Source organism: Heterocephalus glaber, unplaced genomic scaffold (assembly GCF_053883595.1).
Source record: "Heterocephalus glaber isolate CG9 unplaced genomic scaffold, H.glaber_assembly_v1.0 deba00001608, whole genome shotgun sequence".
NCBI lineage: Eukaryota > Metazoa > Chordata > Mammalia > Rodentia > Bathyergidae > Heterocephalus > Heterocephalus glaber.
In genome coordinates, this window is record NW_028258379.1 from 37,420,611 (window position 1) to 37,446,942 (window position 26,332).

General features: G+C 40.8%; 1 protein-coding gene and 1 pseudogene across 6 annotated transcripts in view; one reads left to right on the plus strand and one right to left on the minus strand.

The window, feature by feature from the left end:
- Evl (Enah/Vasp-like) overlaps positions 1-26,332 on the plus strand; it is a 145,329-nt gene that overhangs the window by 630 nt on the left and 118,367 nt on the right. The window lies entirely within an intron of this gene.
- LOC101702586 (monocyte to macrophage differentiation factor pseudogene) lies at positions 34-14,964 on the minus strand (annotated as a pseudogene).

Here is a 26,332-nt window from a genome sequence, read left to right on the forward strand (position 1 = left end):
CTCGGGGGCTGGCCGCCGCCGCCGCCAGGCTCGCTATGCAGCTGCAGTGCCGGTCTGGAGCGCCGCCCCCTTCTCCCCAGCCTCGTCCCCTCGCCCTCCATCGCGCCGCAGGAACGCGCGCAGCCCCCAGAGGCGGCTCTCGGGGGTTTGTCCCGCGCCGGCGAGCCCGGGGCGCCGGGTCTGGAGAGCGGTGCCGGCCGCAGGAGCCCAGGTGCCCGCGCCCTGTCGCTGCGCCCTTTCCTCCTCTCCAGAGCTGACTGTGCGCCCCCTTTTTTGCAGTAATCTTTTTTTTTTTCTGTGCAATTTTATCTTCTAAACACATTCCGTAAAGACTGAGGTTGTCTGGTTTGTGAACCTTGTATAACTGAAATACAACCTGTATTCTTTGTGTCTGGCTTCTTTCATTCTGAGATCCGTCCTTTCTGTTGTGACCATTGTTTGTTCGTTTTCGTTGATCTGCAATATTCCGTGGTCTTAAGTATTCCATGCTTCTCCGTCCTACTGTTGGTAAACATTTGGGTTGTATCTAGCTTTTGGCTATCAATAATGTTTATGAATTTATTCGTATGCCTCCTGCTACATTCATTTCTGGTAGGTAGAGACCTAGTAGAATTTTTAGATCAAAAGATATTGCGTATCATCAGCTGTGGTGTGTAGTAAATATCAAGTTTCCAAGGTGTTGTACCAGTTTACACTCCCACCAGGAAGTACCTGAGTTTTTGTGGCTCTGTGTGTTTGTCAACACTTGGCATTGTCAGCCTTAAAGTTTAGCCTTTCTGGTGAGTGTGAAGCAGGATCCCTTTGTGGTTTTAGTTTGCTGTTTCCTTTTGACTAAAGAGACTCATCATCTTTTCATGTTTATTTGATGTCCTCCTTTCTGACATGCTTGTTTGGATATCTTGCCCAATTTTCCTTGAGGATTTACATGTCTTTTTCTTCCTAATTTGAAGAGTTTTTATTCCAAAAGCAAGAAGGTATTTTCTTAGAACATCTAAAAACCTTACTGCTTGCCTTTCAGCTTCAGATGTATAGTCCACCTGGCATTGATTTTTGTGTAATATAGGAGAAGGGGGTTAAATTTCATTTTACTCAGCATCATTAGTTAAGCCCTGATTATCACAAAGATCATCTTTCTCCATAGTTGTGTCACCTTTGTCATCTTCCAGTCTTCCACCGGTGGTTATTTTCTGCCTAAAGAAAACGCTTTCATATTCTTTTTAATGCAGGTTTTGCTGGTGACAAATTTTTAGTGTTTGTTTAAAGATCTTATTATTTGTCCTTCATTTTTTTGTAAATAGCCCTATTGAGAAACAATTCACATGCCATAAAATTTATCCATTTAAATTATGCAGTTAAGAAAAAAATAAATCATGCAGTTCATTAGTTTTTAGAATTGTGCAACCATTACAGTTTAAATTAGAACATTTTTCTCCATTTCAAAGCCTTTTTGTTAGTTACAGAATTCATGGATTGCCATTGTTTTCTTTTAGCATTTTAAAACTTTCCCTTGATCTCTGACTTGGATTGTTTCTATGAAGAAGTGACTTGTCATTCCTTAGAAACTATTCTTTTTCTCTGGCTGCTTTTAAAATGCACTCTTTAAAATGTCACTGATTTTCAGTCTTCCTGTGCTATCTTGTGTATGAATTTCTTTGTATTTATAATTGAGATTCTCAGAAATTCTTGAATCTGTGGCTTCATGTCTTTCATTAGTTTTGGAAGTCAACCATTAGTGCTTCAGTTATCACTTCTACCCCTTCCTTCCCTCCTACCTCTTACCTTCTCTTTGGGGACTACAATTATATATGTTAGGATATTTGATTTATTTTCTGTGTCTCAACCTCTATTTTCTAAATTTGTCTAGTTTTTGTTCTGGATATCTCTTACTTGTCTCTCTTCTGATCTATATAATCTGTTATTAGACCTATTCATTGACTCTTTAATTTCATTTTTTAATTTTTAAATTTCCATTTGGTTCCCTTTTATGGTCTGTAGTCATTTGCCCAAATAACCAATCTTGCCTTTGATCACCTTGAACATAGTATACATAATTATCTTTTTTTTGCTTATACATAATTATCTTGAAGTCTGTTTCTGATATTTGTGAATCATTTCCAGGGTCTATTTCTGTTGATTTTTCATTCATACTGTCTTCCCTCCTTATGTGCCTAGTGTTTTCATTTTTATTTTTTTCTTTTTGTTTTGTTTTTGGTACCGGGGATTGAACTTAGGACCTTGTGCTTGTGAGGCAGGCGCAGTGTCACTGAGCTAAATCCCCAGCCCCTTCTTTTTGGTTTTTTGAGACAGGGTCTCACTGTATAGTTGAGGCTGGCCTTGAACTCACTGTGTAGCCCAGGTTGGCCTTTGAACGCATGGAAATCCTCCTGTCTCAGCCCCTGAGTGCTGGGATTATAGGTGTGTGCCACCATGCCCAGCTTGTTTTTCCTTTCTTCTTTTTTTAAATATGCATTGGACATCACATTTGTAAAATTGTAGAAATGATTTGAGGTATAAAATGATGTTTCTGCCTCCCAGAGATAACTCCCATTTGATTGTCAGGCCAGTGGGGCACTTATAATCTGGGGTCACTTTGGTCCCATTTGTTCTTGAGGCAACAAGTCCATGTCCCCACAGCAGCACCAGGTGGTTAGCATTCCCTTCAGAACTGACAAATGCTCCTGGGGAAAGGCACCTTCCCAGTCCTCCTCCCCCACCCCTCCAAGCAGATAGCTGTTATCTTCTCTCCCCAGATTTTTTAGTTCTCCACCTAGAACATTCTTTGGATTTTCTTAGTCCACAGTTACTGGACAATTCTTTTCTTTTTTTTTTTTTTTTTTCGTACCGGGGATCAAACTCGGGTCCTTCTGCTTGTGAGGCAGGTGGTGGAACCACTAAGCTAAATCCCCGGCCCCATGGACAATTCTTGATTTTTGTGTGTTCAGGGACAGTTTAAGCTAATACTCAATTTTGAAGATTTATGCTTCCAGATTTCTAGAAGCTATGGAGAAGAATAACACCTATTTTCTTGTGTTCTGTCCTAGTTACATTAGATCATCTCTCTTGGTTTATAAAATGCTCTCGGAATCAAGATAATTTTAAGAATAAATTTATGACTCCTCAATATAGAATTAATTGAATAAAATGTCAGTTTGGCTTGGGTAATTATTGTAAACCCAAGGATTTAGAGGCCGGTGCTTTTCTTTCTTCTTTCCATACTTATGCTTTCTCCTGTTTGATTTCCTTAATTTATTTGATTCAAAATCACCCCTTAACTGGTCCTCTTGAATAAAAACATTTCACTTTTTGACTAATAATAGGATTCCCAGATTCTCTTCTTTTGGATCAGATAAAAATGCTTGGATGTAAAAAATGGAAGTTCTTAAATGATTTTTCCAGAATGAGTCGTTCAGTTACTATTTTTCCTTTTTTAAGTCATTCATTTTATACAGATTTTTAAAACCCTGCTAACAGTTTGATTTGCTTTTTTGTTGAGGCTGCTTACAGGGAAGCATCCCCAGGTGTATATGTCCTTGTACCTAAAGTACTTGTTATCTCTCTTGTCAGCTGACTTGATTTGGTTATTTATAAGGAGGGAAAACAAACTGTCTTCTCTGCTCTTACCCCACAATAACCAACACTGAACGACCAGGCCCAGTGGCGCACACATCTGGCCCTAGCTACTCTGGAGGCTGAAGCAAGAGGATCATTTGAGCCCAGGAGTTCAAGGCCAGCCTGGGCAACATAGTGAGACCCCGTCTCAAAAGTAGAAACAGAACACTTCTGTGACCTCAGAAGGTATCAGAATTTTCTCCCTGCCAGCAAGCAGTTCACTGCAAGAGTGGACACTAGCTGAGTGTCCCTTAATTCAGCTCTGATATCGTCTGTGTCAGATCCCCCAGGTTTAGGGCTTAGTCTCCAAGACTACCCCCTACAAATAACCCCATACCTTAAAAATTTACAGAAATTACTAAATACCTTTCTGCATCTACTATTATGGCTTGTATCTAGATGTCCCCCCAAAGCCTCGTGCAGTCATAGGTGAGGCTTTTCAGAGGTAGCTGGATCTAAGTGTGTAATGCTGGGATTCAGGGTGTATGATTACTAAATTAGTCTACTGATTGGTTTGGCATAGTTCTGAGTGTGGATAATGGGAAAGCCTACCCTGGGTGTGAGTGCTACCCGCCCTAAGGGTATATAGCCTGGATAGAATACAAGGGACAGAAAAAGGGCTGCTATTGCTTCTTGTCACTTGCTATTTGCTGCCTTGCTCCTGTGCCTGCCTTGGCACACAATGAACTCTTTCTCCTCTGCGATGCCCCTTTGCCATGCCACCCTGCCTTGGAGCCAGCCAATTATGGGCTGAAAAAAACCTCTACAAACTGTGAGCCCAAATAAACCTTTCCTCCTTTAACTTTGGGTGTCGGGTATTTTGTCTCACCAACAGGAAAAGTAACTAAGATATCTACTTAAGAAGCCATTGACACATATACAATATGCACCACATTCCTAGTTATATACGTTAGTCATTTACCTGTGGGGAATGTTCTCTTCTGTGAATATTTTCCCAATCTGCCTTTTATCTTTTAAGGCTTTAGTATGTAGAAGTTTAAAATTTTTATGTCATTATGTCATTTTCTTTGTGGGTTTTCCATTACTTCTTACATTTAAGGTTTTGTTTTGTTTTTTTTTCCTGTTCTCTATGTAAGAGTTTTTTAAAATTTGTCTTTTGAATTGTCTGAAGTAGGAGGTGAAGACTGAAGTTATGTTTCCTTCTAAATTGCTGGTCAGACACTCGATTGTATCAATAACTCATATGGCAGAGATATGGGCAACGTTTTCTCTGTTAGGTGGCAGTGCAGCGCTTTGCCCAAAGTCAGTGTTACCCGATTGCAGCTTATAATGTCTGAAGGAGTGAGGGTCCCCTCTAGTCTTCACAAAGCTCCCCGCCCTCTCCAGGGCCAGCCTGTGTGTGTAAGCTGTCTAGCCTGTAAGCCAGTCTAGCCTGTGGGCTGATCTGGTTATGTCCCAGGTGACCACAGGGTCCAAGATGTTACAGAATGGTCAGTTCTAGGATTACAGAATACAGCGTGGTTCAGAGTACGGCACTGGGTACACAGCGACAGGCATGGTCCGTGTTGTTACCCTGGGCCTCCCCTGGCTAATACAGTTGGGTCCAGTTCTGTTTCTGAACTAGGGTCGGGTCAGGGAGCTGTCCAGATGTCTTTGGAGTAATCTGGAGGCCACCAGCTACAGGGGCCATAGGGAGGGTTGCAGTGTGTACATGTGTCTTTGTAGGTGTTCGGGTCAGTGCCCTGTGTATTACCTTGTGGGCAGTGATTTTAATTTGAACAACAGTCATCACCTTGTTCAAGTAATATCACTGTCTGGGCACAGAGCTTAGTGTAGAGCGCTTGCCCCACAAGCACAAAGCCCTGGGTTTAATCCCCAGCAACCTCCCCCAAAGTCACCAGCTCACAAAATAATGTTACTTTGAATTTTGCTGGTTTGGTGGGAGTTTTTCGTATTTAATTATAAATTTGTTATGCTTATCTAGTTACACAAACATTAAATTTAGCTTTATATTCATATATATATATATATGCTGCATGCAAATAAATAAGTCGATTCGATATTGTTTTATTAATGACTTTTCCCTTTAAAGGAACCTGAGCACCCCCAAGGTGGCACAAGCTTGCAGTAGACTGTGAGCTTGAGGAGGAGACTTGCTGCCCCTAAACGAATGTGTGGTTAGTGCTGTGGCAGGAGCAAATGCCTAATTAGGCAGAGGCTTCCAGCCACGGGCACCCGCCGGGGTTTGGGGTCTCCTCCTTTATAGCATAAAAGGTCACTCTGGATAATTTTGTCTTACTTTTTAAAAAATAACATTTTTCTGATTTAAATTAGTACATGTTGGATGTAGAGAATTTAACAACAAAGACATAAAGAAGATAATAGATATCTCATCAAGCCACATCAGTGATGTAGTTTGTTTTTCATGTATAACATTTTTACACAGTTGATAGTGTACTCTATTGTGTATTTGTATTGAGCATTTTACATTTAACATATACATTTCCCCCTTGTTAAATATTCTTTGGAAACATTTTAAACAGCTAGTCTGTCAAATGGTGTACCATAACTTATTTACTAATGCCCCAGTTTTAAGGAAGCTTATTTTTAGTTTTTCATCGTTGTAACATTGCAGTAAATGTCTGTGTGCATCTGATTATTTCCTTAAGATAAATAGTATCACTGGGAGCAAAGAGTATAATCTATACATATTATCAGGACGTTAAAGAAGACAGAAAGACCAAGCTAAGGAAAGGAAGTTTAGGGGCTGGGGATTTAGCTCAGTGGTTCCGCCGCCTGCCTCACAAGTGCAAGGTCCTGAGTTTGATTCCCAGTACCAAAAAAAAAAAAAATGACCAAGAAAGGAAAAGTTTAATTTTGAAGGTTTAATATGGAGATACACACACACACACACACACATACACACACACACAGCGAAAAGAATGGCTAGGAAATGGATCAGAAGGGAGAAGTAATGGAGTAAGAAAGGGAAGAAATCTGAGACCCCTTCGCACTTAGAATGCTAATGCTTAGCCTATCTACTGGCCGATGGGGGGCGCCCTGCTCAGTTCCTCTAGCTATCGTCTAAAGTTTGACTGTCTTTGTCTTTAAGGCTGTGAGAAAGACATCTACTCTTCCCACCGCAGTTAATGTAGGTGTGTGAGCAAGCTTTTATTTGTTTTAAATATTGGTTTGGAGTTTTAAAGTTAGAGTTTAGTTTTACCCTTGTATTCCAAGCAGCCTGGATCTTAGGCTCAGATAGTCCTGGATTCCTTCTCTGAACTTCTCTGACTAATTTTGAACACATTGCTTAACCTTACAATCCTCCATTTTCCTGAAATATAAATGAAAACCATCCAGCTTCCTTCCAAGGCCTTTGTGAGAGCAAACAAATATATGAAATGCTTCTGAGCTTATGAAGTTTAATAATGGCTATTTACCTTACCCTCATTTGTACTGTGAGAAAGATAAACCCTGGAAAATATGGGATAATTCTGATTTCAAATATTTTGCCCTTTTATCAGATCACTGTATAACTTTTCTACATATGTAATAATTTTCTGGTTTAGAAACCACAGTTGCTGTTGATGCTTCAACTTCTAAAACAGATTTAGAGACATTCTCTGTAAAAGTCACAAAATAGAACTATTGAAAAATAAAAATGAACTAGGCCCCAGCACTCTGGGAGGCTGAGGTAGGAAGATGACAAGTTTGAGTCCTTCCTGGGCAGTTTAACAAGATCCTGTCTCAAAAATAAAAACAAAAATGGTCACAGATGTAGCTCATTGAAAAGACCCTGGGGTTCAATCCCCAATATGGAGGTAGGAGTGGGAGTAGTTGGAGATAGAGGGTGCAGACAACAAAACAAGAGGTACCTTATTTTGGGTTAGGGAAGAAAATTATACCAGAACTCTTAGATTGGAAATAGTTACTGCTGGCGTGGTGGCACATACCTATAATCCCAGCCCTTGGGAGACTGAGGCAGGAGGATCGCCATGAGTTCCAGGCCTGCCTGGACCACATAGTGAGTTCAAGTTCAACCTGAACTACATAGCATGACCCTCTCTCAAAAAACCAAAAAGAAAAAAGAAATAGTTACTGCAGTTGAGCACACTGAGCAGTGAAATTCACAGACGTCATGGCCGAAGGGAAACATGAGCCAGTGTGTGCCTCTCGTTATGAGTAAAAGCAAGACGTGATTTTCTGTAGCACTAAGCGCAGGTTTTCTGCAGATCTTTAAGAGGCAGTAGACGTCTGACCCCCCGAGAGCTTGGCTTGGCAGCCCCTGATGAAACACCCTCTCCTGGCCGCCACTCTGTGAGATATCTGATCGCTGCCGGATTCTTAGAGCCTGGCACTATGCCTGGAGCTTGGGAGATGCTTCTTGAGCACAAGCATAGCTCATCTTGGTGTCCACTCCAGCCTGGAGGAGGTCCTTCCGAAGGCATTGCTTGGGCGGCCACCCCAAGTGGTGGAAGCTGCCAGCCAACCTGAAAAGTGCTTTGTGTCCTGAGTGAGTGGGCGCAATGCTGCGTGCCGGTGCCTTTGCCTGTTGTTCCATACTGCTGCCTTGGACAGGATTTGTTCCCGTTACTTCCTTCTGAGAACATTAACCTGCCAGGATTTAGCTCAGTGGTTCCGCGCCTGCCTTGAAAGTCCAAGGTCCGGAGTTTAGTCCCCAGTACCGAAACAAAACAAAATAAAAAAACCAACCAAACAAACAAAAAACAAAAGACTTCTAAACATTAACCTTTGTAAGGATTGTAACCCTCAGTGTCTCGCAAGTTTGCATAGAATCACAGGGAGCGTGTGTGTGTGTGTGTGTGTGTGTGTGTGTGTGTGTGTGTCTGTCTGTCTGTCTGTCTGTCTGTCTGTCATTCCAGAATGGCCCGACCTCAGGGAGGGAGAAATGGATTTCTCTCTCGCCCTTCCATTCTTTTATTTTATTTTTTTTGGTACCAGGGATCGAACTCGGGACCTTGCACTTGTGAGGCAGGCAGCGGAACCATTGAGCTAAATCCCTGGCAGTGTTTTAGAACCATTTCAGATTTGTAAGGAACCTGAGCAGCTAAGAAGAGAGTCCTGTACACCCCTCCATAGACAGTTTCTGTTATTGACATATCAGTATGATACATTACTGTTGATACATTAGTATAAACTGAAGTCTCCAGTTTATTCAGCTTTCCCTTCTTCTCTGCTCACACTCTCCTGTTCTTGAGTGCCACCCAGGAGCTCCAGTATACATAGCTGTCCCCTTAGGTTCCTCCTTATGGTGAGAGTTTCTCAGGCTTCCCTTACCCTTGATGACCTGGACTATTTTACAGGAGTCCTGGTCAAGGTGTATTGTAAGATGCCCCTTTATTGGAATTTGTCCAATGTCCTTCTCCTGGTTAGATGTTCTGGGGAGGAAGACCACAGAGGATGTCCTATTCATCCGTGACATTGAGGGCACTTACCATCAGGTGCCTCAGACTGATGATGTTGACCTTGAGGACTGGCTAAAGTCGTGTTTGTTAAGATTCTTCACTGCTAAGTCCTCCTCACCCCTTCACACCGTACCTTCAAGGAAGTCAGCACACGTGTAAGGCGCAGGGGGTTATCCTAATGAGTGCTTTTGAAATGTTAATAACCGTATATTTTATATTTATTGGAAGATCAGCAGAGCAAGTCCACAGTGTTTCAGCTGTGTTTCCCGCAAAGCTGCGCCTGAAACCAAGACTCCTGTGAGAGGATTTGGGAAGGAAGTGGTGCTGCATAAAGCCAGGAGGAGGGAAGGGGAGGGAAACGGGGGAGGAGAGGACCAGGGATAGCAGCGTTTATCATGCATCACTGACCACCCTCTCAGCCCCACAAGCCCTGGCACCTGGGGAGAAAGGAAGAAGGAAGTGCACACCAGCTCCTGTCCCTGTCCCTCAGGGGTCAGCCCCCCTGCCCCCAGCCCAGTGGTGCTCATGGGTGGGTATCAGGTTGGCTCCTGGGGTGTCTCGCTGGGTGGCAGTAGAGGACCCACGAGTGCGTTCTTATATCTAAATAAAAAATACATTTTATTTTTTTCAGTCTTTTTACTCATTGCTTCTCAATTTTTCAGTCATACCCAGAAAGTTTTCTCCACTCCTAAGTTGAAATCAGCCATGTTTTTTGTTTTTGTTTTAGTACTTCTGTGTTTTTTTGGTAGCGGGGACCAAACTCGGGTCCTTGTGCTTGCGCAGCAGGCGGCGAAACCACTGAGCTAAATCCCCGGCCTGTTTTGTTTTGTTTTTTTCTTTTACATTTAAATCCCTAGTCCATTTGGAATTTGATGCAGAGTTTGAGACATGGGTTCAATTTTACCATTTTTCATCTGGTTATTCAGGTGTTCCACTAGTTAAAATGTCACTTTGCCCCCAGTGTTTCAAGATGCTGTCTTTTGTCATATATAATTAATTGGACATGTCTCTAGATTTTCTATTCTGTTCCATTGATCTGTATTTATTCATATACTAATAGCTCTCTTTTAAAGGGCTTTCTAATTTGTTTTTGTATGTGTTAGGGTTATTACACTCATTACTTTAGTGAGTAGATTTTAAAGAACATTAGATAAAAATAGCACTCATGTTACACAGATGTGACCAAAGTCATGAATGAACTGAAGTTTGGGAACTAGTGCTTTAACCCAAGGGAACAAAGCCAGAACGGCGTGTGGTTCAGGCATCCACCACCCCTTGGGGAGAATTCCCATCTGTGTCACCGTGGGCCTGGCTTTTGACTGTGAATCTCCAAGGAAGGTTGAGTGAAGTTAGAGGATACTCCCAGGCAGTACAGCTTTTCAGGACAGTACCACTTTTAAGAGTGGTAGCACAGTCGAGGCCATCCTGATCGCTAGGCCCCCATGCATATATACATACAGGTGTTGAAATCAGTTTATTTTGAAGGTTTTTAATCTGTGAAAAAATGCTTATTTAGAAAACTATAGAAAGTTAGATTCAGAAACAGCGTTCAGTAGTTTTCAGCTCATCTTGTGCATCAGAAACACTTGAAAGGCCCTCCCCACCCCTACCTGCCAATGTCAAGGGCCTACCTCAGGTTTTCTTCTTCTTTTTTTTTTGGTACCAGGGATCAAACTCGCGACCTTGCGCTTGTGAGGCAGGCGCCAGACCCACTGAGCTAAATCCCTGGCAACCTCAGGTTTTAATTATCCCAGGGTCATGTGTTAGTTTAAGTCTCCAGGTACTTAAATGTGCAGCCAGAGTAGAGGGCCACTGACCTAGCCCTGAGGTCAAGACCATGTCTGATTCATTCAGCACTGCAGTCCTAATACCTGGCAAGGCATCTGGAATGGAGTCTGTTTTCCATAAATGATTGTTGACTAATACGAGTGCATGAGTCCCCTCATTTCTCACAGACACAGAAGACTCCAGAATCACTTGCTGAGGGCGCAAAAGTTGATAGGGTAATAGGGAAATGTAGCCAGGTTTCTTGTCTGTCAATTTTTGTTTTTCCACTGTTCATTCTTATTTTCGTCTTTTGTTACAGGCAAATGTAAACACCATTTGCTGTCTCAACTCACATGTTGTCTAATTTTATGATCTCTACCCTAGCTTCTACTCAGTACTGGGAAACCATGAGAAAGAGGCTTAGCCTTTTAGAAAGATGATGGGTCTGTGTTGAAATCTCCATCTGTACAGTCAGCCCAGCTCTCTGGGTGGGGTTGGGGTGGGACAGAAGAAGGAGGCAAAGGAACAAGAAATGAAATTCACTGTGTCATCTGCTCTATACAGTACCGGGCTAGTTTATAGTCTCGGTGTCTCTCTCTCTCTCTCTCTCTCTCTCTCTCTCTCTCTCTCTCTCTTGCACACACACACACCCAATTTCTGTCTTTTATGAAGCTTCACACGCCCAATTTCAGCAGTAAAGTATGTTTGGTTTTAGAATACCTGATGATATTTGGGTTAATGGCTTATTTTAATTAGGAATTTTAAGGATTTCTGTTAGTCAACAGTGATTCCAAATCTCTGTTTTCCCAAACTCCAACTATTTCATCCAATCTTGATTGGGGTCGTCCCCTGGAAAAACTGCAGAAGTTTTGGAGACCAAATAGGAAAAACTTGAGTGAAATTATGTGTATTTATATAAGAAAGTTCCCCTCTGGTTCAGTTTTAAACAAAGATTATGTTATACTGGATTTCTTCTGGCAGCAGTTTATTGGGTTGTGTGGAGCAGTCCTATTAACAAGAAAGGGTGGAAATTTTTTTTTAAAGACTCAGTTTGAAGACATAGGAGAGGCCCGAGGCAGACAGGATTTGCAGGACCAAGATTTCAGAGGGATAGAAGCCCTTCAGGTAAGGGAGCCATGTGGCACCATTTCTCTCCTTGAAGCAATTGTCACTGCTACAGTTGTCACCTGAGAAGATGATTAGACCTTGAGGCAGATTCGTGGAACCAGGGAGATAAAAATTGGCATTTAGCCTGCCAGGAAGGAAGAGCCCTAATAAATGCGCCAGGTCTCTCCTCAGGGTTCTCCTTAGGGAACAGGGTGAACCAGAGCAAGACGGTCCCTCACAGGGTCTCTGATGCTAGCTACTTTGACTCATCTTGGTAGCTGACCGGATTATAGAGACATGGGACTGGTTGGGCTTCTAGCACACCTGCCTGTCAGAGGTAAAAGGTAGATGTGACATCCAGAGCCTCACATTAGCTGTACAATGTTCATCTGCTATGACCAGATATATGGGAAGACATGGCCTATTCAGAAAATAAGAGAAAAAATAGACAGTACAGATATAATTAAGTCATCTGACACAACTTTATTTTAGTCTACAGCACAATATTCTACATACATTTTAGTAGTTTTAACAGTGTTACTTTTGAGCAAACTTTCAGTGAATCCACAGACAGTTAACATTAAAAGTAAAAGATACACAGTAAGACAGCAGGCATCCAGGTGTTCAGAATCATGCATGTGGGGTGGTGTGATTGGTGTCATCGCTAGGTACTTTGCCTTTTTAAAAATTCACCGGAAGAGTCAGTTCTTCTGCTCCTCATTCTCCTACAACTCACCAAAGTTTTAAATGTACACATCAAATAAATTCTCTTTTAAAGCTACATCAATATAAATTTCCAGTTAATAAGCTTATTGTTAACTGACAGTTCCAGTGAGCACATCCATTACTAGGAAAATAGGCAATATGGGCACCTGATCTAAAGGCAAGGTTATTTCATTTCTTAAAACACCAATAAGAGCAATTAATCAAATAAACAACTAATATATTAATATAAGACAATGAGTGAAAACCAAAAAATAATATATACATATATAAATGCCACACCACTAAGTCAGAATATAACTCATGGACTATAGTTTCTACTTGTCAGTGCTTTAAATATTTTTCTGTGATAAAAAGCAGTACACTGAGAAATGCAGAAGAAAGGCAGGAATGGGAATTTGGGCATGTAGGTCCACAATTTTAAAATAAATATCAAACAGGTGTTTTAAAGCCAAGTGACAATGACTTAACCACCGGGCACCAAACAGGCAAGAAACAGTGTTCACTGAGACTCATAATGCTCAGCAGATGGCCACCCCAACAAGACTGTCACAACACAGATGGAAATACTCATCCACCATTGAAAGAGACTCTGAGGAAGACCTGGCAAAGGCAAGGAGAAAAGTTGGATCTTTTGGAGAAGTGAGCAATATCAAAATACTTTTTGATCACTGATAAACCAAATTAGATCCGGTATATGGCCCAAAGCAGCACCAAATTCAGAGTTAGAGCTTGGCAGAAAAGTTTGGGAAACTGCAGTTTTTAAAAATTGGCAATTTCTCCATGTTTAATAAAACTGTCAGAAGGGGTGTAACATTTGTTCACTTGTGGGATGTTGATTGCTTGCTGCAAAAATTTATAACATGAATGAGGAACTTCAGAGGTGTGCTTCAGTGAAATGTTTTTTTTTAATTTACAAAAACTTAAGTTTCTATTTAAAAAATAACCATTATGCCAAGATGAAACATGGTAAAGAGTAGTGTAAGTTCTGTCCATGATTCTTTACACAGTGAATGGGAAAGTGATAAAAACAATTTTTTTCCTTAAAAAGAAAGTTTTCTTATTGTACTGACTTTTACAACCTAACCTTGTAATTTAGAAAAATCATGTTGTGGGCCGGGGATTTAGCTCAGTGGTTCCGCCGCCTGCCCTGAAAGCACAAGGACCTGAGTTTGATCCCCGGTACCAGAAAACAAAACAAAACAGAAAAGTCATGTGGTAAAATCTGTAAAATTAAATACAAAATCCTGGTTTGTAAACATCAGCTGGCCAAGTCTATCCAGAGTCCTTCATGACAGTGGAATGGAATGAATAGTTAATTTTCTACCTTACTTGTTTGCTGAGGGGGGGGCGGAATTCCAGAATACCGCTTTTACACTTTCACAGTAATTATATTCAGAAGATATAAAGAAAGTCAGTGCAGTTCCTTCTTTTTTTCGTTGTTTTTTTTTCCCTTGTGCAATTTTCAGCTCTTACCCCACTGGCAAGTGCCATAATGGAGATAATACTGATTTGGAGACCTAGTACAGACTGGTCAAGATGCTGCATAAAGTCTGTAGGACTTGGGTAAAGGAATTGCCCAAATGATGTAGTAATGCACTGCAGCTGCCCCGGCCACGAACAGGAGCCAGGTGGCATGGGCAAATGGAATGATGTCATCACTCTTGAGGAACACAGCTCCCAAGCAATAAATTAAGCACCCCCCAGGGAAGTTCATGGTGTCCATTGGCATCCATCAATGTCACCACCAAGGCTGGCGAAAATCCCACTGTGAGATAAAAAAAGAGCTCAGTCCCTTCGTATTTTTCATGGTAGAGAAATACATAAATGGTTCTTCCAGCTGCCATGAGCCAGATAAACCAATGCATGTGAGCTGCCAGTGGTCTAAGCTTTCAGAGATTTAACCATGGAACTTAAGAAGCAGCAGTGAGAAAATAGATAACCATTCCATCACACACTTGAAAACGATGTTCCTCTGTCCTTAAGTGGGTCTTTTCCATGGCACAATGTGAAACGCTGTGGAAAGGATGCAGAGGACACAGTCTCCTTCCACGATTCCATGCTGTTATCTTGTCCTGGGAGTCATCAGACAGCCGATCAGGAGGGCACTCCCCACTGTGGCCAGAACAGTCAGGAATGCATGTGTGCAACAGCAGTGTGTTCACAGCAAGTGGGGTTGTAGCGGCCACTGGCTGGGGCCCATAGTTCATGAAACACTGGAATCAGTTCTGGAACCACATTGATCCTCTGCTCCTCCTCTCGGGCCTGGAGCTCCATCTCAGTGCCTGGCAGGTGCTCAGCCCTCATGGGCTTGGGCTGCTCCAGAGCCCACCTGCAAGCCTGGCCCAGCCACTCGACCTGGGAGGGCCGGAGTGGGCCACACCTGGGACAGGGGCAGGGCCAGGCCAGACAGGGGTGAGTGGTGGGTGGGGGGTGGTGCTGGGGTGTGAGGGAGGCCACTTACCCGGCCAGAGCCTCCTCTAACTTGTATTTTAAAAGAACTCCCATTCTTTTATGTTGCAGGAGGTAACTTGTGTTGTACTTTTCTTGTTCCCCGTGGCTGTCTCAGTGTAGAGGCTGAGACCTCAGCTGAGGGCATGTAAGTTTGTTTCCACAGCACATGTGAACAAGTGTGTCTGCTCCTTGCCTGCTGGTGTATTTTCATGGTTGTAAATGTCTTTGCTTAATCCTATGCTATATAGTTTTTAGCTGGGGTGGGAAATTGGAGGGACAGTCTAGGCTTTCGGAGCTCAGAGCCCTTGGAGGTCAGCCCTTTGACCTTAAACTTTTTAGGTTTGAGGGATGTGCATGTGGTGATTGGTTTAAGCAGTGTAAACACACATACATTTTATGTTTCACAATAAAGGGAATGTTAAGTATTTAAATTTAAAGTAAGCATACTTTCAGTAAATGTGACTAGTTTTTAAATACTTCTGTATTTTAAATGTACTATCATAAATGTTGATAACTTTTTGAAAAGCATAGAATATTTTATAGTATAAATACATGACTATTTCTTATTTATCTGTTTTCAGATTTCATATTTGCTTAAATTTTTACTTGAGGATGTATGTTGAGTACCTCCTGATACCTGCAAGACTGGTAGGCCTTGGAATAAGGCTATAAAGGCCTATAGAGACCTCAAGGAATATCTGGTTGGTCTTTGTACATGCAGTTGTTCTCATCGGCAAATTCAGCCAACTGTGGGTTGAAAATATCTGGGGGAGGCAGTTATGTTGTTGCCGACATGTAGTCCTTAGGTCTAGATGGTTGTCTATCCTGAGCACACACAGAATTCTCTCTTTGTTTCCTGTTATTTCCTAAGCAGTACAGTATAACAGCTAATCTGGAGATGGCTCACAGTATGCAGGAAGATGGATAGAGGTAAGAGGCGAACAACATGCTACTTTACACAAAGGACTTGAACATTCTTGGATTTTGGTATCCTTGGGGTCCCCCTTAGAAAGCAAGGAACAGCTGTACAACCAAGAAGAAAAATGGGACATTTGATGAAAGGAAAGAGGCATGAACGGCACAATTTCTTTTTTCTTTTTTCTTTTTTTTCTGTTTGAGGTGGGTCTGGGACACTGGCAGGATTTTGACTTTGGAAGGGGGCTTCTGTTCTGGTTCTTCCCATTTGTACTTCTTTGAGTTGGCCTATTCTTTCCTCCAACTGGCTTTCCAAATACTGGAAAACAATAGCCCTCAGAATCCTTGCCTTTCCTTGGTCTTAAAGCGACCAGTGGCTCTTCCAAGGGCCTTCCTTATCCTGACCTCAGACCTGCCAAAGTCCATACCAATTTAGGGCTCTGACTTTGTCTTGAACACCCAGGATGTTGGGCTGACACAAATGAAACCCTGTCTGCAGAATAGAAATACCACATTTTGGAGCCTGTGTGCTCATAGATCAAAATCACATGTAGGAAAGTGGATGCACCTTGAGACCATCGTGTTGAGTGAAATAAATCAGACACAAGCTCAAATATCACATGGTTTCTCTTATAAGAGAATCTCAAAATATAAATAGCAAAATAAAAGATAATTGGGGGCCGGGGATTTGGCTCAGTGGTTCCACTGCCTGCCTCGCAAGCATAAGGACCCGGGTTCGATCCCCGGTACCACACACACAAAAAAAGATAATGGAAGTAGGGAGATAGATAGATCTTTCTCACATGGGAAGGGGAAGAGCTGGAGAGGGAGAAAGGAAGGGAATAAAAAAAGAATATGTACATGTACCAACTCCATATAAGGAATGTTATCATTATGTACTGCAAACCTGTACTGATAAAAAAAAATACATTAAAAACAAAACAAAATCAAATGTATCCATGGACTCTGCTTCCAGAAATCTGTACCAGCTGAGATTTTAACTGAGCACCCTCAAGGGCCTGCTTATAAACATTTCCTTTCCTGGGGAAGGGAAATTAGTTTCTTCAATTTGTGTCACTAAGCAAAATAGAACTGTAAGCAACAGACCAATCAGATAGAGTCCCAGACAGAGGAGCAGCACTAGAGAGAGGCCAGCTGGCCCCTCACAAGAGCAGGCTGGGATGTGCTGTGGTGTCAAGCCTGTGGGTGATGAGGCAGCGAGACTGAATCTCACAGATGGGTCATGATCCCTCAGACATTTATTGAGTTCCCTGGGCTAACTGACGGGCTGTGAATGGAAGACATGGTCCTCTGCACATGTAGGTTAGGCCCAAGGAGATAGAACGTGAGTACTTCAAGTTCAGCATTTCTAAAACTGGGTGATAGATTCACTATCTCTACGTTTCTGAGCAACTGGCTTTCAAGAAGGGTGCCACGACAGTTCAGTAGGGCAAAACAGCCTTTTCAACACATACTGGGACCACTGACTATTCACACACAAAAGAATGAAGTTGGGCCTCGAACCATTCACAAAAATTAACTCAAAGTAAATCATAAACCTAATATAGGCTGGGTGTGGGGCACATACCTATAATCCTGCCTGCCACTCAGGAGGTCCAGATCAGAGGATCCCAAGTTTGAGGCAACTTAGCAAGACCCCATTTTAAGATAAAATTTTAAAGAGGACAGTGGCAGAGTGCTTGCCTGGCATATTTGAGGCTCTAGGTTCAATCCACAGTGCCACATACACAAAACAAAACACCCCCCCCAAAAAAAACCCCTAAATATAAGAGCTAAAACTTTAAAACTCTTATAGGAGAAAATATAACCGTAAATCTCTGTGACCTTAGGTAAGATAATGGTTTCTTGGGCTGGGGATTTAGCTCAGTGGTTTCGCCACCTGCTGCACAAATTCAAGGACCCGAGTTCAATCCCTGGTAACCCTCCCTCCCAAAAAAGATAATAGTTTCTTAGAAATGGAACCAAAAGAACAACCCCCCAAATTACAAATAGATAGATGGGTAGCTCAGTGGTATAAATTTGATTTCAGTAATATTGACATTAGAAAGTTTGTGCTATAAATGATATCAAGAAATTGACAACAACCCTCAATGGAAGAAAATATTTGCAAATCATATATTTGATAAGGGATTTATAGCTACAGTATATAACGAACTCTTACTACTTGGTATGGTCTGACAGTTTGTGTCATTCCAGAATTCATTTATTGAGAGCCTAACCCCAAGGTGATGATATAAAGAGGTGGGGGCTTCAGGATGTGCTGAGGTCTCGAGGGCAGAGCTCTCCTGGGTCGTGTCAGTGTCTTTACGAAGAGCTCTGAGGGCGCGTGCTGCCCCTTCCACCACGGGAGGGTGCAGTGAGAAGACCCAAACCATCGGAGTAGCCCTTACCAGACACTGCCTGCCAGGGCCTTCATCTTGGACTTCCCCAGCCTCTGGAACTGGGAGGAATAAATGTTGTTCATAAGCCATCAGTTTGTGGTATTTTTGTTATAGCAGCCCAAATGGACTAAGAGAACTCAATAATAAAAAGATGAATAACCCAGTTTTAAAATGGACAATAGATACTTTAAAATTTGAATAGATACTTCTCCAAATAAGATGTACAGATAGCCAATCCGCACTTGAAAAGGTGCTCTGCAACATTAGACAATAAGAAATGTGAATTAAACTACAGCAGGACACCATTTCACAACTCACTAGATGGCTAGAATGACGATGGCACAAGGAGGGAAGCATCAATACTGATACAGCAAGGATAAGCTTAAAAACATTGTGCAGAGTGGAAGATGCGATTCACAAAAGACCACGTATTGTGATTCCTTTTACAGAAGAAGTAAATCCATAGAGTCAAAGTAGATTAGTGGTTGCTCAGAGCTAGGAATGGGAGAGTCAGTGTGAGAGTGGGGAGCTGACTGCTAGTGAGGATGGACTTTCTCTTGAGGGTGATGAAAGTATTCTAAGATTGGATTGTGGTAATAGTTGCACAACCCTGCATGTGCTAAAAATCATACTTTAAATGGGTGAATTTTATGGAGTAAAAATATGTTTCTCAATAAAGCTGTTATTAAAAAAAACACACACCTCACTGCTTTCCTTCCTAGACCTTTACTTTTTCAGAACCTCTGTTCCAGAGGGATGTGCTTTGTGGTACGAAATAGGAAACTAGAAGCTTGATGGAGTCATTAAGCTCCCTTCTGGCACATCCAGGTGGTAATGTCATTATCATTGCTCCCTCAAAATCTGTCTGTCCCTGTCTTTCTAGAGCCATGATACTGATCTAACTCAAATCACTAGTCTTTATCACTGTTAAAATGCCATAATCATATTCTGTTTTTGCTCTTCTTAAAATATCTCCTGTTTTTTGTTAAATTTTTAATGTTCAAACCTGAGTTAATATGCTCTCCCTAAGTTTCTCTGGGATATTTCTTTCTGGATAGTCATGACTCTTTAGCATAGAATGTAAAATCTTGCGTGAACTAGCCTCTCAGCCGTAGATTAACCTACTCTGTCTTATAATTAGAAACCACCTTCACGTGTTCTTTATAAATCTTTTGCTCTGTATATGATATTCCTCCCAATTGTAGTGCCACATTTCAAGAGATCAGGGGTCACACATAGCTGGTGGCTACCAAATAGGACAGCATAGATTACAGAACATTTCCACATTGTAGAGAGTTCTTTTGGACAGTGCCAGTCTAGATGAATGCTTGGCATAGTATGCACTCCTAAATATTTCTGAATGGCCTAATGCAATCATAGCTATTATCTATGTCAGGCTTCCACTCAACTGCTCCTGTATACTTCCGGGGGAGAAGCATTCCCTGGATTTTGAGGCACTTACTGCATTAGTAAGCATCTCTTCCTTCGTATATTTGGCTGATATTTGCTTCTCTGAGATTTCTACCAAGTTATCCAAGTGTTGCGTAGTACAGCAGCCAAGAATTAGAATGAGTCATTTGCTCACTTTCATCTCATGTCATATGGTCAGTGAGCTCCAGTTTGTTGGTGTTTGAATCCAGATATGGTCTGACCAGTGCAGAATACAGGGCTGCCTCACCTGTCCTTCTAATGCTTACATTTCAACATGTGCAATCCCAGTTGTTGTAAGATTCAGTATCTACCATAAAGTTGAGCTATTAACACTACCTAGCCAAAAAGAATATTGTTGATAAACTTAAACCTTTAAAGCTTCTTATGGAAGACAGTGTTTTCTGTCACTGAATTTGTGATCAAGTAAATCATAATTGTTCTTGACTAAGATTATATCCTGCTTCACTGCTTTTTCAGGCATCTCTTTCTTTCCCTTAAATAGTAGAAATATTTGATGACTGGAGAAATTTAAAGAATATAGGTAAGCAAGAATAGAAGAAAAAGTATTTATTTCCTACCATCTAGAAATATGTAATGAAATCTGAAAACTCCACTGTTTTTTGCTGGGTATCCTTTCCCTATGGATATATGATTAAAAAGCGTATCATGAATATATACCCTGCATACAGCTTTGTAACCCTTTTTATTTACCAGTACATCATGTTTAGTGACATGTTTGTACCATTTATCATGAAAAAATTCAGAGTCAGAAAGAGTCAGTGAATTATCCAGCAACACCTATATACCCACCACCGTTTTACAGTGTTAGTTTTCTCATTTCTCTACCCATATGGCTAGTGCTATATCTATCAGTTCATTGTATTTTCATGAGATTGGGGGGAGGGCAGTAATGGGGATCAATCTCAGGACCTTACCAGGCAGGCATGGTGCTGCTGAGCTACGTCCCCAGCCCATGAGTTTAATTTTTTAAGTAACTATCTAGTACTTCATTGACTGGATAGATCTGGATCACTCAACTAATTCTAGTTAAATATTTAGCTTATTTTCCATCTCTATCCTGGTGTTTTGTTTTCTTATTGTTGAGTTTTGAGATTTCATTACATATTCTAGATACAAATCATCTATCAGGTATATTGTCATCCTCAAACAGACTTATTTTTTTCCTTCCCAACTTTGGTGCCTTTTAGTTCTCTTTATGTCTAATTGCTCTGACTAGAGCTTTCAGTACTATGTGGAATAGAAGTAGTGAGAGGGGCCATCCTTGACTTGTTCCTGATCTTAGAGGAACAGCTTGCATTCTTTCACTACTGAGTATGATGTTAGCTGCGACTTTTCACGGATGACCTTTATTGTATTTATTACTATGTTGTATTTCCTCTGCTCCTAGTTTATTGAGTGTTTTAAATCATGAACAGGTATAGAATTTTGTTGTATACTCCTTTTTGTGCCTCAATTGAGACGATCACATGGGTTTTATCCTTCCTCTTGTATATATGGTATATTATATTAATTGATTTTTATTTGTTTAACCATCCTTGCATTCCAGGCATAAATCTCACTTTGTCATGGTGTATAATCCTTTCAATGTGCTACTTAAATAAGTGTGCTAGTATTCTGTTGAGGTCTTCTTCATCGATATTCATCATGAATATTGGTTTGTTGTTGACTTATGTTTTTGTCTGGTTTTGCTGTCAGAGTAATGTTGGCCTTACAGAATAAGCAAGGAGTGTTCCCCTCATCTTCAATTCTTTTGAAGAGTTTGAGGGTTGTTAATTCTTCTTTAAATGTTTGCTGAAGTTCTCCAGTGAAGCCAGCTGACCTGGGCTATTATTCTTTGTTGGGAGGTTTTTTCTTACTGTTTCAATCTCCTTATTAATTATAGATCTGTTCAAGTTTCTTATTTCTCCATGACTCTGTCTTGTTAGACTGTGGGTTTCTTGGAATTTATCCATTTCTTCTAGGTTATCCAATTCATTAGTTTGAAATTTGTCATAGTGGTCACTTAACCTTTTTATTTCTGTGCTATCAGTTACCATATCCCCACTTTCATTTGTATCCTTAATTATTTGAACTTTTCTTTTTTGGGGGGGTGGTACCAGGGATCAAACTTGGGACCTTGCACTTGCGAGGCAGGTGGCAGAACCATTGAGCTAAATCCCTGGCCCCTATTTTAACTTTTCTTAATCAACCTATGGGTTTGTCAAAGTTGTTGAACTTTTAAAAATCAATTTTAGTTTTAATGCTTTTTAAAAAGTGTTTTTCTGTTCTGTTTCATTTATCTCCATTGAGTCTTAATTCTTTTCATCCTGCTAATTTTTGTTTTAGTTTGTTCTTTTTCTAATTCCTTGAGGTACAAAGTTAGTTGATTTGAGATTTTTCTTTTCATTTTTATTTGTCTCCAGATAGCTTCTCAATTCCCTTATGATTTCCTCTTTGACCCAATTGTTTGTTGAGAGTGAGTTGTTTAATTTCCCCATATTTGTGGGGTTTCCCCTTTCTTTCTGCTGTTGTTACCTAGTTTCATTCAACTGTGTTTGAAGAAAATACTTTATATGATTTCTTTGTTCTTAAATTTGTTGAAACTTGTTTTGTGGTCTATCTTGGAGGATGTTCTGTGTGCACCTGAGAAGAATTTGTAAGCTACTGTGTAGAACAGGTTTGATACATTCTGAATACCAGCTTGTCTGTGTCTGGTGAGGCAGAATACCCATATGCAAGTTACTTGAAGGTTTATTATTTACAGATAACCAGCAAAGGTCAAAGGTTCATGGTGAGCCAGTCCCCCAAGACTCAGGAAAACCGCCTGGGGCAGATGGAATCTTGTCTGTGTGTCCCACTTGCACCACAGCTGAGGGATCCAGAAGCAGCACTCCTTGGGTTTTATACCCTGAAGCTATAGGACTCATTGAGCTAAAGCATTGAAGGGTATCCTAGGAGAGACTGGATCAGAGCCTGAGCTATTCTGGCTAGCAGCCCTCTTCTCATAGGATGTTGTGTTCCCAGTACATTCTCCAGCTGTTCTTGAGAACTACAGGCAAGAAAGGGAGGACAGCTTGGTCAGCTCAAAGCCTCTTGGAGCTGTCTGAATGCTGCTGTTTGGCAGAGTGCTCTATGTATGTCAGTTAGGACCAGTTGGTCTATAGTACTGTTCAAGTCTTCAATTTCCTTATTGATCTTCTTTCTGGTTTTTCTTTCTATAACTTAAAGTTGAATATTGAAGTCTCCTATTATGATTGTGTTGCTGTCTATTTCTGCAATCAGGTCTGTCAATGTTTGCTTCATATATTTGGGAACTCTTACTGTTAGGTGTATTTGTATCTTCCTGGTGAATTGGTCCTCTTATCATTATGTAGTGCCATTCTTTGTCCCTTGACAGTTGACTTACAATCTATTTTATCTGATTTAATCATAGCCAATCGTGCTCTCTTTAGATTCCTATTTGCGTGGGATATCTTTTTACATCAGATCACCTCAGTCTAAGTGTGTCTTTTCACCTAAAATGGGTCTCTCGTAGACAGCATAGTTGGATCCTAATTTTTTATCCATTTGGCCATTTCTTTTAAGCAGAGAGTTTAGTCCACTTACATTCAGAGTAATTGCTGATCTGAAAGGACTTACTGTTGCCGTTTGGTTAACTGTGTTCCGTATGTCTTGTCCTTTTTGTTTCTCCTTTCCTCTCCTGCCTTTTTTTTTCTATGTTGTTGATTTTTCCATAGTAACCTGTTTTGATTCCCTTCTCTTTTCCCTTTGTGTATATTCTATAGATGCTTTCTTTGAGGTTACCCAGACATCTTCAAGTTATAACAGTTACGTTAAACAGACCACAACTTAATTTTAGTTGCAAGCAAAAATTCCTTCACATCTCTACCCCCCCTTTATGTTACTGATAATACAAACTACCTCTTTTTATTGCATATCTGTTAACCTTTATGCTTTGGTTTTAAAATTCTGCATCATTTAAAAATTATCCATCTATATTAAAATACTATAGAATTATCTATTTGTCTATATATTTACCTTCACTTGGGAGTTTTATATTCATATGGTTTTGTTATTGTTTAACATCTTTTTACTTCAACTTGGAGGACTTCATTTAATATTTCTTTTAGATCACATCTAGTGTCATCTTTTGTTTATCTGGGAAAGTCTCAATTTCTCCATTTTTGAAGGATGATTTTTTTGTATATAGTTGTTTTTTTTTTTTTTGCGTGGTCCAACCATGTGGTGATTTTTATTAAGAATAATTTTGCTTCTAAGAATTCCACCCTCGATTGTGTAATACTTTCCATTAAAAACAATTATATAAGAGCAAATACAAAAAATATTAAATTATGAAAACAAATCCATTAAGACTGTCTTTATATATATTATATACACTCAGACAAGGCAAGATTTTCCATAGTAGAAGAATAAAGTCAACTTTATAGCTTATAAAGCAACACTGTTTTACTATCAGACTATAAAACACTCAACTATTTTAAGAAAACCACAGAGTGGAAAAATGGAGCCATTTTTGTCCCCCAAAAAGTGGCTCAAAGCACAGGACAAGAGATGTTCCTGAGCCCACAGGTCTGGACAGGACAGCATTGAGGAGACTGCTCCCTTCCGAGCTCCAGCCCGTGATCCAGCCAATCAGACCTCAAGACCCTCACTGCCCACACCTCTACTGGTTAGCACAGCCCCCACGTTACGCTGTTTACAAGTCATCTTCTGGCTGGACTTGTAGTAGTAACCGCAGATAACTCTGCAGATTTGTCTGTGATCTGGAGAGGATGCTTTTTTAAATTAACTTTTTCTTGTTGATGAATGAATTCTATGGAAGTTCTAGGAACAGAATTCATCCTTGTCAAGGAGCCTGGTTGGGCCCTTGAGAATTTGGTCAAGGGCAGAATTGCTCCAAGAACACAGATCTAAGTCCAGTTAGATAAAACGATTTGAGCCAGGCCAAATTTCTACTTTACTAACCACACCATCAGTCCACATACACAAAGAAAGAGATCTGAATGAACACGCAATCAGACATGTTCTTTCAAGATCGTCAGTTACCGCACTTTCTTCTCTCAAAGGAATGGTGAAAGAGAGAGTCACCACTCCAGTCTTTGAAAGCAAACTATTATAGAGCAGTATTTTATCTTAACCATCTTGTATTTTATTCAAATAATATTTGCTGATGAGACAAATAATCCATTTCAGATGTAATCAACTAACACATTTCTCTAGCTGTGTACCAGCCTCCACTTACTCTTAGGGTGTTCACATTAGGATTGAATATGGGCCTGTCAGCTGCTAAAATTAAACACTCGCACAGAAAGCAAATGTCTACTGTGCTAAGGAAGGGCTCCAAAGCCCTGGTCCAGCTCTCTATCGTCACAAGAGGAAGTATAAGCAGAGTCTTCAATGTAAAAGTTACTGGCTGAGCCACCTCTATGAAGAACATACTAAGTCCACCAACATTACACCAGCAGTATAAAATGACTTGCGCATGAGAACTGGGCGCCCTTTATAACTTGAATGTCTCTCTGAGGAGCACGTTAGCGAGTGTGAGGAAGACGAGCCGGCCTGCACTGCTCCTTGGCTTTCCTGAGAGATGCAATAATATAGTAGTCACCAACCTCGCCTCTGTCAATAGCACTGGGCCGAGAGAGTGGCAGAAGTCTTTCTATACAAGGAAAAATAGTAAAGAAATATGTGACCATTAATCAGAAATTAGCAAAGTTTGGATTCTAATGATAGCAAAATGTTCAAACACTGTAAGATCTTGCCCTAAAGCTCCCCATGAACGTCCCCCTATATTGATCCCTGGAGAGATTAAAAGATTCTGGGCCCTCTACTTCTGAAACTGCAGACTATGTCCACTTTCCAAAGGACTCCGGAATCATTTCATCTGGAAGGACAGCTCAGCAGACTGAGTGAAACTGCAGAGACAGCCCACTGGCTATCAAAGCACACCGAGCCTGCTCACTGCCCCTTCCTGGGTGTGCAACAAACCCCACCACACCCACACCGCCCCACAGAGGAGTAAGACGGATGAAGACCAGGTTCACGTATCCCTAAACCTTCTTTCCCTATTTCTGGAGTTTAGTGCCAACAAAGCTAACAGCTGTGCTCAACATCAGTGTTAGCATTCCCTGCTGCTAATTCTAACGTGGGAGAAAGTATAAATTCAGCAAAAAAAATTTGGACTCTCAAAATAAAATTTCCAAATATTGGATGTAACAGATTAAATGCATTTCTATGCAATCTGAGTTATCTAACAGATAACTATGAGAATTAAACATCTTTTCTTTAGCTTTTCAAAGAAAACGTCTCCGTGCTCTTAAGAAATTTGGATTGGAAGAAAAACTGTGTAGTGCAACTGTCAAGAATTTATTCCAGTGTCCTCTTTCTTTCTCTTGCTTGTTTCATTCTGTTTTGTTTTGCTTAAATCTCTGAATACAGGTCCATTACTACAACTTAAGTGCTGGTCAATGTCCTTCATTTGGCAAATGAGAACTGCAACAGTCATAGACAATTTAT